The sequence below is a fragment of the Bufo gargarizans genome, chromosome 6 (genome assembly GCF_014858855.1).
Source record: "Bufo gargarizans isolate SCDJY-AF-19 chromosome 6, ASM1485885v1, whole genome shotgun sequence".
Lineage (NCBI taxonomy): Eukaryota > Metazoa > Chordata > Amphibia > Anura > Bufonidae > Bufo > Bufo gargarizans.
Genome location: NC_058085.1, coordinates 44,946,317 through 44,959,941, shown reverse-complemented (window position 1 = coordinate 44,959,941; position 13,625 = coordinate 44,946,317).

The window sequence follows — 13,625 nt, the reverse complement described above, 5'->3', positions numbered from 1 at the left end:
CGAGCCAAGCAACCTGCCCTCTGTTGGGGGCATATACAGTTGCTAGGGTAACAGGAGTGTCAGCGATAGTGCCTTTGATAAACAGGTAACGACCCTCAGGGTCTGCAGAGACGGCAGAATGCTTAAAGGGGAGATGTTTGTGGATCGCTATGCTGACACCCCTGCTAGCCGAACTATACGTGCTATGGAACCATTGGGAAAACCGTTTGGGGGGCAATTTGGGGATCTTACCCTCCTTGAAGTGGGTCTCCTGAAAGAATGCTATAGACACTTTACCCCTCTGTAAAAGGGCCAATATTTGGGACCGCTTGCAAGGCTCGTTCATTCCCCGGGTATTAAAGGATGATATCACAATAGACGAAATTTTAAAATAGAAAGTAGACAATCAGCATCTAAAAATGCATTGTATGACATCTGATGAAGCAGGGGGGGAGGGAAGACACATAAGGGAAGGAGGGAAGACACACAGGTAGGGTATACAACAACAGTAATGCAAAAACATATTGCAAAGGGAGCTCTACTGAGCACCTGACTGTAGGACGACCCTTTCTCATAACGGCTACCAGCCGGGGTCTGCAGGTCGGGGGTCCCGCAGAGCTAAAGAGGCCCAATGATTGGCCATCAAAAGGGGAAAAGGTGACCCGTGGGTAAGGCCGGGTTAACCCCTGCAAACTGAGAGCAGGGAGTGGGAATGGGCCAGACCATGATAAAAATCATAAAAGCCTGGACCAAGGAGGATCCAATACGAAACCTTAAACAATTACTAATAAGGCACATAGTCCCGTAAACTTAGAGTGAAACAGGAACATAGAACGTAGAGAGCCTATTTACGGTCCTGTATTCAGGTCGGAGCTGGAGCAGGATTTTCAGCCCTGGTCTTGGGCCCTTTTCTTGTGCGGACAGTGCGCCATTCGCCCGCATGGGGCGGCGGAAGAGGCGGGACCTCCAGGTCGGCTGGCATCCACGAAGGGATCTCAATGGGGGTTAGCCCCAGCTGGGACCAGCTCGCTTGCAGATCTGTTGGTGAGCGGATGGTGATTTGGCGGCCATTTTTAAGGACCGCAATGCCAAAAGGATATAGCCACCTAAACGGAGTGGCAGCAGCTTTAAGGGCATCCAGGAGGGGGCGAAGGATACGCCTCTTAGCCAGTGTGGAAGGGGCTAGGTCTTGAAAAAACAGGACTGGCGTACCTTCATAGTGCAGCTTCTCAGCTTCCCTGGCAGCTCTCATCAGCGCAGCTGTGTCGACATAACTAAGGAGGCCGCAGATGACGTCACGTGGAGGATCTGAGGCTTTGGGTTTGGGCCTGAGCGCACGATGTATGCGCTCGATTATTATTTGTGGCTAATTTTCGGCACCCAAAATATTAGCGAAAATTTCGCGCGCGACTTTTTCCAGCGCTTTATTGGCGATCGTTTCCGGGAGGCCACGAATCCTCAGGTTCTTCCTGCGGCTGCGATTCTCTTGATCCTCGATCCTCAAGAGCGCTTCATTTAGCAGGTCTGTGTGGGAGATGATCACATTATATGACTTCTCCTCTCTCTGAAGAGCAGCTTCCTGTGCGCCCTCAAGGTCAGCCACCCGGCGCCCGATGTCTCTAAGGTCTTCCTTAATCTCAGATAAGTCCTTCTTTATAGGGGCTAGTGCTGAATTAAGCACTTCAAGGAGTGCAGGTTTAGTGAAAGATCTCCCCTGTTTGCGCGATTTGCAGGTGGAAGCATCTGAAACACTTCCGGCATCTGAATCTTCCTCCATGTCAGATAGCTGAGCCGGCGCCATCTTAGGAGTCTCGGCCGACCTGAGCTTCGGCTGTTTTCTTAGAAATTGGTCCATGTCAGGCTGTCTGGACCGAACTGGAGTGGGATCTGCTTGATCCTTGGATCTGTCTCTACCCACTTTGCCCATCAGAGCGGTGCTGATTATAGGGGTTAATTCACCGGCAAGGTTGAGGAGCTCAGCAACACACAGCCATTCAGCTAGGCAGCCAGGCTCCGCCCCCATAGTAGTTATATTCTTGTACATAGGAGCTGTATTATAGTAGTTATAGTCTTGTACATAGGAGCAGTATTATAGTAGTTATATTCTTGTACATGGGATCAGTATTATAGTAGTTATATTCTTGTACATAGGAGCAGTATTATAGTAGTTATTGTCTTGTACATAGGAGGCAGTATTATAGTAGTTATATTCTTGTACATAGGAGGCAGTATTATAGTAGTTATATTCTTGTACATAGGAGCTGTATTATAGTAGTTATATTCTTGTACATAGATAGAAAATAGTATTATAGAAGTTATATTCTTGTACATAGGAGCAGTATTATAATAGTCATAGTCTTGTACATAGGAGCAGTATTATAGTAGTTATATTCTTGTACATAGGAGCAGTATTATAGTAGTTATATTCTTGTACATAGGAGCTGTATTATAGTAGTCATAGTCTTGTACATAGGAGCAGTATTATAGTAGTTATATTCTTGTACATAGGAGGCAGTATTATAGTAGTAATATTCTTGTACATAGGAGGCAGTATTATAATAGTTATATTCTTGTACATAGGAACAGTATTATAGTAGTTTTATATATATATATATATATATATACACACACATAGGAGCAGTATTATAGTAGTTATATTCTTGTACATAGGAGCAGTAGTATAGTAGTTATATTCTTGTACATAGGACGCAGTATTATAATAGTTATAGTCTTGTACATAGGATGCAGTATTATAGTAGATTATATATATATATATATATATATACACATAGGAGCAGTATTATAGTAGTTATATTCTTGTGCATAGGAGCAGTATTATAGTAGTTATATTCTTGTACATAGGGGCAGTATTATAGTAGTTATATTCTTGTACATAGGAGCAGTAGTATAGTAGTTATATTCATGTACACAGGAGCAGTATTATAGTAGTTATATTCTTGCACATAGGAGGTAGTATTATAGTAGTTATATTCTTGAACATAGGAGCAGTATTATAGTAGTTATATTCTTGTACATAGGAGCAGTATTATAGTAGTTATATTCTTGTACATAGGAGCAGTATTATAGTAGTTATATTCTTGTACATAGGAGCAGTATTATAGTAGTTATATTCTTGTACATAGGAGCAGTATTATAGTAGTTATATTCTTTGCCAATTTTCTTTTTATTAAACATCAGCAAAATAGTACAAGATGAAACAAATTGCTTTATCACAAGTACAGGTAATATTTGGATAATCACATCATCAAACAGTAAGCACATGAATATCAACATTTGTGTGAAATAAAGACTTATATAAAATCATGTGACAAAAAGGATGTTGGGAACCAAACATTTGACAGGCTTCTGATATGGCCAAAAAGGTGATCCTAGGAATCACAATGACATGTAGACAAGGGCAGACAGCAGACAACATGTAGACTAACATATAGGGCACATGCAAGGGGGGAAGGGGGAGGGGGGGGGTCACTGTGAAAGAGTTGGAAAGCTCAGATGATCAAGCAAAGCCACGAAAAAGCTTCCAGGGTTGCCAGACATTTAGGAATTTCTGGCGGTTTCCCATTTCCCAGGCCGCTAACTCTTCTAGGCGGTATACCTGGTCCACCTTATCCAACCATTCCGCTTGTGACGGGGGTCTATCTGATTTCCATTTGAGCGGAACAAGTAGTCTCGCCGCCGTGAGTAGCATTGTGGGTAAATTAGATTTTGACGGGGTAAAGGTTTGATTTGGGCACCAGAGTAGTACTAATTTAGGATCCAATATCAATGGATGTTGTGGAGAGCATACCTGGTTAATAGTATTTTCAACTTGGAGCCAGAAGGGGCGTATGTTATGACAGCTCCACCAAATGTGGGACAGTGATCCCGGTTCAGTGCCGCACCTCCAACACCCATCAGGTATGGAAGGGTTTAATTTGTGAAGAAATACCAGTGTTTTATACCATCTGGTCGTGAGTTTGAAGGAGTTTTCTTGCACTATTACACAGCGTGAGAAGCCATGTGAGTTAGTTAAAATGGCTGCTTTTTCAGGAGCCGAAAATTTTGTTGAAAGCTCCATTTCCCATGCAGCGAGATGCGACATGGTTGGCGAGGCGGCTGAGAGAAGGAGCTTGTACATTTTAGATAAAGCTTTTGAAGCAGGGAAGGGTATCCCCACACGTTCTTCAAGCCACGTTGGTGGAGTATTATGGGGGGGGGCATCTCGAGTTTCTTAATGTCCTTACGGAAGCCCAGTATCTGCAGGAAAGACGCTTTATTCACTAGAGGTGCATTAAGTATGGACGACCAATCGAGCTCCCCGTTTTGGTTTCTAATACTATAAAGTGAGTGGTTATGGAGAAGTGACCAGATGCCTGAAGCATCAAGTATATCTCTGTGGATATGTGCTTGCAATAAAGATAGAGGGAGACGAGTGTGCGGGAATCTCAGCTCTTTGGCCATGAACAGCTTAGACCATTCCGCTAGTACCGCTTTCCACATATACGATACATTTGTGGAATTATGTAGGCAGGGGCGAACCCCCCATAAGGCGAGTTTTTCTCTGTAAGTAAAGGTGGCGGCTTCCAGATGGGCGCACATTGACGCCGGCTCCCCAGCTAGTATGTCCAATCCCCTGATCACTTGGTTTGCCTTGTAAAAAAGGCGAATATCTGGCAGTCCAAACCCCCCAAACCTCCTTTCCCTTGTTAGGGTCGAGTAGGCTACTCTAGCTTTTTTACTCTTCCAAATAAAGGAGGAGAAGATTCTTTTGATCTCATTGAAGTAGGAATTTGGCAGCCAGATAGGTAGTGTTTGTATGAGATAAATGAATTTGGAGACAATGTAGGCCTTTAAGTAGTTTTTTCTGCCCATCCATGAGACAAATGGGAGCTTCACTGTCTGTAGGTGCTGACGTATGTCTTTCAGGAGCGGGGCATAGTTTAAGCTGAATACCGTATTTTTCGCCCTATAAGACGCACTGGCCCATAAGACGCACCTATGTTTTTGGGGAGGAAAATAAGAAAAAAATTATTTTTAGCTTTTGGTGGGTTTGGAACTAATGGTGGTCTGTGGGTGGCACTATTACTGGGGATCTGTGAAGGACACCGTTATGGGGGGATCTGTGGATGACGGACACTGTTATGGGGGGATCTGTGGATGACGGACACTGTTATGGGGGGATCTGTGGATGACGGACACTGTTATGGGGGGGATCTGTGGATGACGGACACTGTTATGGGGGGATCTGTGGATGACGGACACTGTTATGGGGGGATCTGTGGATGACGGACACTGTTATGGGGGGGATCTGTGGATGACGGACACTGTTATGGGGGGGATCTGTTGATGACTGACACTGTTATGGGGGGGGATCTGTGGATGACTGACACACTGTTACAGGGGGGGGATCTGTGGATGGCACTGTTATAGGGGGGGGATCTGTGGATGGCACTGTTATAGGGGGGGATCTGTGGATGGCACTGTTACAGGGGGGGGGATCTGTGGATGGCACTGTTACAGGGGGGGGGGGATCTGTGGATGGCACTGTTACAGGGGGGGGGATCTGTGGATGGCACTGTTACAGGGGGTGGGGGATCTGTGGATGGCACTGTTACAGGGGGGGATCTGTGGATGGCACTGTTACAGGGGGGATCTGTGGATGGCACTGTTATATATGTGCCATCCACAGCCCCCCAGCCCAAAACAGTGGCATCCACAGCCCCCCAGCCCATAACAGTGGCATCCACAGACACCCCCCCCCCTTAACTGTGCCATCCACGGATCAGCTCGCCCGCCCGCCGCCGCCCCCGCCTCTGCCGCCCCCAGTGCTAATATTACATGTCTTATTCGATTAAAATGTATTAGATATGCCCCCTCACTCCTATATTGCTAATTGTACCTTACATCCTATTCCTAGCTTCTGTAATGCAGGCCGGGCGGCCGGCGCGTCACTCGCTGACGTCACTTGCCTGCGCCGCCTGCTTCATTCATAAAGTAGGCGGCGCAGGCACGTGACATCAGGGAGTCACGCTGCCGCCCGCCCGCCCGTCCTGCATTACAGAAGCTAGGAATAGGATTTAAGGTACAATTAGCAATATAGGAGTGAGGGGGCATATATAATACATTTTAATCGAATAAGACATTTAATATTAGTATATCGGAGCGGCGGGGCGGGGCTATAGTACATTGATTGCACCGCCCCGCCGCTATTCCCGGCCCCCAGCTCCTCCTCCAGTCCCTCCCCCGGCCCCAGCGTACGCTACATCGCATCCAGCAATGTCAAATTGTCCGCATTCGCCCCATAAGACGCAGGGGCATTTCCCCCCGATTTTTTTGGGGGGAAAAGTGCGTCTTATGGGGCGAAAAATACGGTAGATCATTTGGATTGGCCGAGATATGAACGCTGAGATACTGTATGGAGTGCGGGGCCCATGTGAATGGGTTGGTACGTTGGAGTTCTAGGACCATATTTCGAGGGCACGTTATGTTAAGCGCTTGCGATTTACTGTAATTTATCTTGAAATTGGACAAAAAAACAAATTCTTCAAAAATTCTCACTAGTTCTGGGAAGGAAGTTGTGGGATTGGATGTTAGAACAAGCAGATCGTCCGCAAAGGCCGCTGCGACATGGGTGTGTTTATTCACGTTGAGTCCAGAAATCTCAGGATTTTGACGAATCTTGCATAATAGAGTCTCCATTACAATTATAAATAGCACCGGAGACAGGGGGCACCCTTGTCTGGTTCCGTTGGCGATGGAGAAGGGGGGGGAAAGAGAGCCATTAACCCGGACCCTGGCCGAGGGGGCCGAATAGAGAGTCAATACTGCACTGATTAACTGGGGGGAGAAGCCAAACCTTGACATGGCGGCGGACATGAATTACCAGCTTACCCTGTCAAAGGCCTTCTCTGCATCAGTACTTAAAAGTGCTAAAGGGCAATGCTTTGATCTGGCCCAGTCAATCAGATGCAGCAAGCGCTTGGTGTTCTCGTTACCCTGTCTACCGTGGACGAACCCTACTTGTTCCCTATTAATGATGTCTGGAAGGACCGATTGGAGTCGGGTCGCTAGTATCTTCGCCCACCATTTGATGTCTGTGTTCAGGAGGGAGATTGGTCTGTAGTTTCCACATGACGTGGGGTCTTTGTTTGGTTTTGGTATTATGGTGATGTGTGCTTCCAGCGCCATAGTAGTTATATTCTTGTACATAGGAGCGGTATTATAGTAGTTAGAGTCTTGTACATAGGAGGCAGTATTATAGTAGTTAGAGTCTTGTACATAGGAGGCAGTATTATAGTAGTTACAGTTGCAAGAAAAAGTATGTGAACCTTTTGGAATGATATGGATTTCTGCACAAATTGGTCATAAAATGTGATCTGATCTTCATCTAAGTCACAACAATAGACAATCACAGTCTGTCTAAACTAATAACACACAAATAATTAAATGTTACCATGTTTTTATTGAACACACCATGTATACATTCACAGTGCAGGTGGAAAAAGTATGTGAACCCCTAGACTAATGACATCTCCAAGAGCTAATTGGAGTGAGGTGTCAGCCAACTGGAGTCCAATGAATGAGATGAGATTGAAGGTGTTGGTTACAGCTGCCCTGCCCTATAAAAAACACACACCAGTTCTTGGTTTGCTTTTCACAAGAAGCATTGCCTGATGTGAATGATGCCTCACACAAAAGAGCTCTCAGAAGACCTACGATTAAGAATTGTTGACTTGCATAAAGCTGGAAAGGGTTATAAAAGTATCTCCAAAAGCCTTGCTGTTCATCAGTCCACGGTAAGACAAATTGTCTATAAATGGAGAAAGTTCAGCACTGCTGCTACTCTCCCTAGTAAATGCCGTCCGGTAAAGATGACTGCAAGAGCACAGCGTAGACTGCTCAATGAGGTGAAGAAGAATCCTAGAGTGTCAGCTAAAGACTTACAAAAGTCTCTGGCATATGCTAACATCCCTGTTAGCGAATCTACGATATGTAAAACACTAAACAAGAATGGATTTCATGGGAGGATACCACAGAGGAAGCCACTGCTGTCCAAAAACAACATTGCTGCATGTTTACAGTTTTCACAAGAGAACCTGGATGTTCTACAGCAGTACTGGCAAAATATTCTGTGGACAGATAAAACCAAAGTTGAGTTGTTTGGAAGAAACACACAACACTATGTGTGGAGAAAAAGAGGCACAGCACACCAACATCAAAACCTCATCCCAACTGTGAAGTATGGTGGTAGGGGCATCATGGTTTGGGGCTGCTTTGCTGCGTCAGGGCCTGGACGGATTGCTATCATCGAAGGAAAAATGAATTCCCAAGTTTATCAAGACATTTTGCAGGAGAACTTAAGGCCATCTGTCCACCAATTGAAGCTCAACAGAAGATGGGTGTTGCAACAGGACAACGACCCAAAGCATTGAAGTAAATCAACAACAGAATGGCTTAAACAGAGGAAAATACGCCTTCTGGAGTAGCCCAGTCCTGACCTCAATCCGATTTAGATGCTGTGGCATGACCTCAAGAAAGCGATTCACACCAGACATCCCAAGAATATTGCTGAACTGAAACAGTTCTGTAAAGAGGAATGGGCAAGAATTACTCCTGACCGTTGTGCACGTCTGATCTGCAACTACAGGAAACGTTTGGTTGAAGTTATTGCTGCCAAAGGAGGTTCAACCAGTTATTAAATCCAAGGGTTCACATACTTTTTCCACCTGCACTGAGAATGTTTACATGGTGTGTTCAATAAAAACATGGTAACATTTAATTCTTTGTGTGTTATTAGTTTAAGCAGACTGTGATTGTCTATTGTTGTGACTTAGATGAGGATCAGATCACATTTCATGACCAATTTGTGCAGAAATCCATATCATTCCAAAGGGTTCACATACTTTTTCTTGCAACTGTATATTCTTGTACATAGGAGCAGTATTATAGTAGTTATATTCTTGTACATAGGAGGCAGTATTATAGTAGTTATATTCTTGTACATAGGAGGCAGTATTATAGTAGTTATATTCTTGTACATAGGAGGCAATTTTTATTAGTATAAACAAACATAACAATACATTCAATCTGAATGAACAGAAACAATGGTCATTTACCAGAAATCATACATATCCTACAGTATAAACAATAATAATGATGATAACTTTAACTTAACAATAGTCCATTGCTGTTAAAGGAAAATAAAGTAAATAAATCAGTAATAAACACAATTCCATTATGAAGATCAGTCCACATCCACCATATGTACCTTCCTCCATAACATCCTGTTTCTCTCCTTTTTTCTACATTCTAAGTTCTTTATCCACCTCAGCTCTGACAGGATCAGGGTCACCGCTTGCCTGTGATGGAACGGCTCGCTATGTATGGACACTTTCGTTCTAGTATGCCAGTGGTAGTATTTAATGACTGTTATAATCAGGTACATTGTACCCCGGTCAATGTCAGGTATACTTGCTGGTACCCCATAGATGATATCAGGGTATGTAAGACGCCGCAGTCTAGGGATCTTTAACCTAGAGGACACTTCCTGCCATTGTAGTGTCCCACTAGGTAGGGGTGGGCACTACACAAGGGTCAATTGGTGTGCGCGTTACTCCTACTCACAAGGGACAGAAATGTCATATTTAATTCTGCATTTAATGTATGTTTTAATGTGTTGTTATATGCAATGTACCCCTGTATGATGTAACAGCAGGCCTAGTTGGGTGTAGTTAGACATCCCAGACACTAGAGGGAGATAGGGAGCCCCTAGTATAAATGTCCAGGCCCAGACAGGGAGAGTGAGTGCAGAGTCAGGAGTCTGAGAAGACAGAGGTTAAGAAGCCTGCTCCTGACATGCAGCTGGATAGCCCTGGCTGCTAGTGATGTCCAGGAGGCTAGTGAGAAGTTCCAGCCTGCCTGAGAACAAGAGAGCCTTAGTTAGCTCTGAAGACACCCCAGTTGCAGGATCCAACCTCCTGGGAGAAAACCTGCAGTTATCCACCTTATAGGGGAAGGCGATCCAGGGTAAGCTAAGTAACCCTGATGGGCAGATTACACTAAAAAGTGCAGCAAGAATCTAATACCTGAGGAAGAAAGTAACCAAGGATTTAAGCCACCCTTTTAGGCATCCGGGCCTTGGGAGATAAAGCCAGAGCAGGAGTTCTAGAAAGGACAGTGTACATTGATTCTGAGGAAAGGTACAACCTGCTGCTGAGTGCTTGTGAAGTTTACCCTCTGCGTATCTTGCATGACTATTACCTGCCATTGTGTGAATAAGCCCCCTTGTGGAACTGTAATACAAAGACTGTACTACTACCTGCTGTACAAAGTTGGATTGTTCAGTAAAGTTACGTTTGGTTCATCATATACTTGTGCACCTCTATCATTCCAACCACCAACCGGCGTGCCACCGTCCAAAGCCACTGGCGTCACGAATACCACAGGGACCTTGCCCCAGGCACACAAAATACCTGTAACATCCAGGGCACCTCATCCACCATCAGCCCTGGTCCCTATCTACAGAGCGTGCCCCAGAGGAACTGTGTCTACCTCTCCTTCACTGCCACGCGCCTGCCCAGGGTTCTTCAAATATAGTGAGTACCCTCGATTGCCCATAACCGTAACATCACTTCGTCATACCCCGCAGGTCTGGCGTGTTGCACCATATTTTCTGCCCTTCCTCGCACTCAGATATAAAGTGTGCCATTGTCTCCTCCTGTTGACATCCTAAGGGACACTTACGCTCTGTCACACTCAGATGTTTTAGATTCCCCTTAACATAAAGCTTTCCCTGCAAGGACAGCCAGGCAATGTCAAAAAATTTTGCAGGGAGCCTGACTCCATTAAGAAACCTCAGACTTTCTTTTAAGGTTACTGTTGTACAGTCTTTTAATGCGGGCTGTATATAAAAGAAAGTCCTACATATGGTCAGGTACAGCTCTTTCCTGGTCTTACTCTCAATGCACCCTTTATCAATCCGCCAGTTTCTCAAGCATCGGAGACCATAGTCCAGGTACTGGGGGAGGTAGTCACTCGTCCATCGACCCCTCTTGAGACTGCCGCCTCGCACCCAAGACTCTGCAAAAGGCAATATCTAGTCCCTGACACTGCTCACCCACAGGGAGCTGTTCTCTGAGTCCAGGTCTCCAAAATTGACTTTTAGGAACAAGGAGTCAAAGAACACCCTTGGATTTAACATATCCAGCCCACCCTCTCTCCTCTGCAGGTAGGTGATCCCTCTTTTTACTGGGTTTAACCTGTTCCCCCAAAGAAGCTGGAAGAACAGGCTAAAGAGCCTAGCCGAGAAAGATTCTGGCAAAGGAAAAATGACAGAGATATACAAGAAGACAGGGACCAGGTAAGTCTTCAGCATTTTAACCCTTTCTCTATAGGTCAGCCTCCAGTTCTTCCATCGCTGAACCTTTGCACTTCCGGTTTCCAACTTCTCCTCCCAATTTATCCTGGCGTTATCGTCCCTCCCAAAATTAACCCCTATGATCTTAATACAGGTGGAGGCTTTCGCAAATTGTGGCAGGTCAAAGTCTGGATCAGAATCCAGTGTCCAGAAAGCTTGACTCTTCTCAAGGTTGACCAGAGACCCTGAGGCCTCCGAGTAGCTTCTGATGGCTGCCGACAACATCTGCACCTCACGAGGCTCAGATATCACCACAGTCACATCATCCGCATAGGCAACAACACTCAGAGGCAAGCAGTGGGGGACTGGTACCCCCCGAAAATAACACTCCTGCAGCGACCTCAGGAACGGGTCTAAGGCAAACACATACAGCAGTGGACTCAACGGGCAACCCTGTCTCACCCCTGCCTCAACCCTGAATGTGCCACCCTGCCAACCATTGACCAGAGGAAAGCTCTCTGCCTCTCTGTACAAGGTTTTCAGCCAATCAATAAATTGTCCCGGAATACCGTAATTTGACAAAGTAGCCCATAGATACTCGTGGTCTACTCTGTCGAAGGCTTTAGCCTGGTCAAGACCAACAACATATCTCCCACACCTCAGAGCTTTACATCTCTCAAACATCTCCCTTATCGAGATGACTGCTCCAGAGATGTTCCGCCCTTTCACTGTGCCGAACTGACAGCCTGCCAACAGTGCCCGGGACAAACAGACTAATCTAGAGAAAAGGATTTTTGCCAGAATTTTCCTGTCGACATTCAAGAGGGCAATCGGCCTCCAGTTCTTGATGTCACTAGGCTCCTTACCTTTAGAAAGCAGAATTAGCGATGACACCCTCATGGACATCAGGTGATTTTCTAGACAATTTTTATACACGTCCACGAGGATTGGAGCCAAGTGGTCTCTGAATTTCTTACAGAATTCTGCGGTAATACCGTCCGGACCTGGTGCCTTCTTCAGATGTAATTTATCAATGGCCACTTTAACCTCCTCCACCGTTAATTCTGCTGTTAAAGGAGAGAAGTACAAATCATTAGTATCAGGGCCTGGAGTTGCCTCCAAGAATTGTGTCATCTTCTCTTTATCCAAAACCTTCTTCTGAAATAAGTCAGTATAGTAAGATCTCACCACCCCCAGGATACCCTCTCGAGATTCCTGCAAAACACCCTGGGAGTCAGTGAGACCTGTGACCACCTTGTTTACTACACGCTCCCGGCAGTTCTCAAAGGGATCAGGTGACCCTAAGGAACCATAATCACGTTCCAGAACCAGGGAGGTGTACCTGCTGTACTGATACTGCCTTATCTCAGATTTCAGTCGGTTTATCTTTTGCTGGTCCCCCCCATCTGCCGAATACAGTGACTCCAATTCTTTCCGCAGCTTGAGATACTGGCTGTACTTACTCTTCCCCTTCTTAAATGACAGTCTCCTCAAGAGGGATCTGATCTCCTCCTTGACGTCCTCCCACCAGTCAGCCATGCTATCATAAAAGTCCACTCTCTCTAGTTGTTGCTGAAAAAGAAAGTGGACACAATCCTGGGCATAAGGATCCTCCAGGAGACTGGAGTTAAGTCTCCATAGCCCTCTACCAACATCTGGATGCTTCATGGATCCCAAACAGAATGACAAGGCCAAGTGATCAGAGAAAGGGACAATTTTCTCACACATCCCACTAACCACTTCTGTAGGGTTTACAAAAGCCATATCAATGCGATTCTTCTGTCAGCACAGGAGTATGTAAATTTTGGCTTCCTACCACCCTGTGTGAACACATCGCTGAGGCCTGCCTGCTGGATCATGCTATTTAGGACCTTGGAGTCCCTGGTCACTGCTCGGCCAGAGGATCTGTCACCCGATGTCTTAGTGACATTGAAATCTCCAGCCAACACCACTGGGACAGAGGTAAAAAGATACGGCTTAACCTCGTTAAATAACCGGACCCTTTCCGCCACTGACTGTGGACCATAGATATTAATGAGCCGGAGTCGTCTACCATGGATTGTGACCTCCAGGACCAGACATCGACTCATAATAACTTCTGTCAGTCTATGTACAGTCACATCGTTGGTGGTGAACAATATAGCAACCCCGGCATAAGGCTCCACAGCCAGTGACCAGAAAGAAGGACCCGACCTCCATTCCCTCTCAGCCTCACGCAGAAGTCCTGATGTGGTCAGACGCGTCTCCTGTAAGAAGATGACATCTGCATCAATAGATCCCAGGTGGCCAT